This window comes from Macadamia integrifolia, unplaced genomic scaffold (genome assembly GCF_013358625.1).
Source record: "Macadamia integrifolia cultivar HAES 741 unplaced genomic scaffold, SCU_Mint_v3 scaffold3634, whole genome shotgun sequence".
Lineage (NCBI taxonomy): Eukaryota > Viridiplantae > Streptophyta > Magnoliopsida > Proteales > Proteaceae > Macadamia > Macadamia integrifolia.
The window spans coordinates 4,494-7,778 of NW_024869676.1; the positions used below are offsets into that span (position 1 = coordinate 4,494).

The following is a 3,285-nucleotide window of genomic DNA, read 5'->3' on the forward strand; positions in this document are numbered from 1 at the left end:
GAGAGAGACAGAAGAGAATAGGGAGAGAGAGCTTTAGGGGGCGTTTGGTTTGAATTATCCATCGAACTAGATTCCATGGATTTTGTTTCCCATTAAATTTAAACCGTTTGACTCATTTTTGTGAAAAGCCAATTCGGAGTCGTGGTGGCCAGTAGAATCAGGGATTTCAACTAAAATCCATGACTCATTCAGATTAACCTCAATAGGTTAATCCAGGATCGAGTCATGGCTTATTGGATTGCTATAAAAAACATGGATTCACATTGACACAAAAATTTTGGAGTCCTACGATTCTCACGGTGAAGCTCGATCGAGGTTCTCCCTGAAACAGAGCGACGGAGGTGAGAAATCCCATCGTCCTCTTCCTCTTCTTCTTCTTCTTCTTCTTCTTCTTCTTCTTCTTCTTCTGATTCTTCTTCTTCTTATTCCTCTTCTCCTTCTTCTTCTTCTTCTTCTTCCTCTGCTTCCTCTGCTTCCTCTTCTTACTCGTCTTCGTCTTCTTCAGCTCGAGGATTCTTCTTCCTCTTCCTCTTCCTCTTCCTCTTCGTCTCCGTCTCCGTCTCCGTCTTCTTCTTCTTCTTCTTCTTCTTCTTCTTCTTCTTCTTCTTCTTCTTCTTCTTCTTCTTCTTCTTCTTCTTATTTTTCTTCTTTCTTCCTTCTCTTTTTCTTCTTCTTTTTTTGTGTTTAGGGTTTCTCACGTTTACCCTCTGTCCATAACAGATGCTCGCATCTGAGAAGATTGCCTAAAACCGAGTTGATTGAAGGTGAGATTTCCCCTCTTCTTTGTATTCTTGGCCTACATTTGTGTTTTATTAAGATTATTGAAGTTCGGTTTCTATTTTTTAGGTTGTAAACTTCATATCTAGGGTTTACCCTCTTTTCAAATCAGACGATTGACTCCAAGGTTTGAATCTGCAAAATCGAAGCTTGATTTAAGGTGAGATTTCGATTCTTATGTGATTTTTTCTTCTTCGTATGCGTGTTCTTAATATTATGGAAATTCAGTTTCCATTTTTTCAGATTCTCTTCTTCTTCCTCTTCTTCTTCTTCTTCTTCTTCTTCTTCTTCTTCTTCTTCTTCTTCTTCTTCTTTCTTTCTTTCTTTCTGTAAAGAAATTTCTGTTATTCTGTAACTTCCTTTGGAATGTATGGAATTCTGACTAGGTTTCGATCTCTTTTTCTTCTCTGCTTCTCTATAAAACTATAATGTTTGCTTTGGTAATCTCTGTTACTTTGCTTTGTAGTTGTCTCTATTTTGATATGTGAGCTTGAGCGGGGTCAGGTTTGTATGATGGAAGGAAAAAAGGGTGGGTTTTCAATAGGAGCAGAGAATGTTTTGGTTTTCCTGTTCTGTTCCTGGGCATCTTATTGCTTTTTGTTTGAATTGCTTCTTAATCGGTCTGGGTTTTGAATCAGAACACTCATTAGCAACTCTGATCTGCACGGTCACCTTCACCTCGGGTTTTACAGTCCCTGGAGGTTTCAATGTTGATGGCCCATACAATGGCATGGCTACCTTGTTAAGGAAGCCTGCATTCAATGTTTTCGTCATCTGCATTACCATGGCTTTGTATCTGTCTATCGTGGTTGTGATGAACAACATCTGTGCACAGTTGGCTGACATTCATGTCTTTATTCTTGTGGCTAAATTTAGCTCACCATTGTTGGGTTTAGCCCTCATTATGATGGCTGTGGCATTTGAAGCGGGTTTGTACTGGGTCATACTTAAACTCCAGTGGCTAGCCACAGTGGTTTTGGTCATTGGATCCATTTTTCTTTTCTATATGGTATATTTCCTTTTTCTAATTAATGTCCCATATAAGTTCAATTACCTTGTTCCACGGTACATCTCCTGGAGGTTCTATCTTTTGATCTGCAAAATTGATAGAACCTTTGACAACATGGATTGGTTATCTGGTGTTAAAGAGGTCTGAATCACCTCATGGGAAGAGATGTTTCTTCCTTTGTTTAGACATTATCATCAAATGTAAGGGTTTGGGTTTGTTTCATTTTGGATCTGTTTGTTGAGAGGAAAAAGAACCCATATGCATGATATGTATTACAGATAATAACATATTCCAATGCAATAATAGCGTATGTGATATGTTGTATTAGTGTTATATCATCATGATCTTTAGTATTATTAAGAAAAATTATATTTGGCTTCTCTTTAGTTTAAAATTTTTTCTCATTCTACTCTTCCATGTGCAATCTATTTAGGCATAATGAAACCTCTCATAGCATATACTTCCCTAGCTAAATCTGGTTTTTTACTCTGTAATGCTCATGCAATAGCTACTTTTGCCTGCTTTTTTGTGCTAGATGATGAGTGTGAGGCTCCTTAATTATAAGTTAGACTCTTATTTTATTTGATGTGGTATAGAGATTTAGTAGACGAGCATGTACCATCTATAACGGTTAAGTTAGTTGTACTATTGTAACATGTTGATCATAGGTTCAAAACTTAGAAACATCCTCGCCTGCGAAGTAGAGGGTAAGGTTGCATCCATTTGCCCCTCCAAGACCCCGGAGTAGCAGGACCCTTACGAAGTAAGGGATAAGGTGGAGCCGGTGTTGGTGGACAGCTGTTATGATGATGATGGTTTCGTATGTCCAACTGGACATGGTCGAGGTGGTTCCAATATTCTTATATGGTAAAAATTTGACTAATAGTTGGAGAAGCACTAAAGGGAGCTTGGTTGAAAACGTTTTTGACTAATCTAAGACAATTGCACAAGCTAAAGAGTCAAGAGCATATTAGTTGATCAAATATGTGGAATGGATACCTTATCAGAGAGATTATTCAGCAAGGTGATGTAGCCTTTACAAAGTTGACTTTGTAGATATTTTGTCTGATCCCATGACAAAGGGTTCATCACCAGTTGCATTTGAGAAACATGTTGAGAACGAGTGTGAAGTACATAGGAAATTTGCTTTGACGTAGAAATGATAGATTGTTAGAATTGTGTCTATCAAATTGGAATTTTCATTTAATATTTAAATTTATTTATTATGCATGATTATTGATGGGTATGCACTTATAGTTCTCGATTGGGATAGAAATGATGATTCCACACTATATATTATACTAAAAGATTTGTATCCTATGTAGTCTGCCAGCCCCCTTTGGATAAAAAAACTGGATTGGGTTGGATTTGTCTCGGCTTGGATCTCTAGAGAGGGTCATTCCAATCCAGCCAGACTAAGGCAACTGCCTCAGTTGGGATGTAGGTACAATTTTTCATCTCCTGCAACTGAGTATGATTTTTTTTCTTTTTTTTTTTTT

At 37.5% G+C, this 3,285-nt stretch overlaps 1 long non-coding RNA gene across 1 annotated transcript; it reads left to right on the forward strand.

Moving 5' to 3' along the window:
- Positions 1-225: 225 nt before the first annotated feature.
- On the forward strand, positions 226-915 carry LOC122068252. The gene is made up of 3 exons (XR_006137017.1): positions 226-341; positions 721-764; positions 847-915. It is a non-coding gene; the product is annotated as an uncharacterized LOC122068252 (long non-coding RNA).
- Positions 916-3,285: the final 2,370 nt, after the last annotated feature.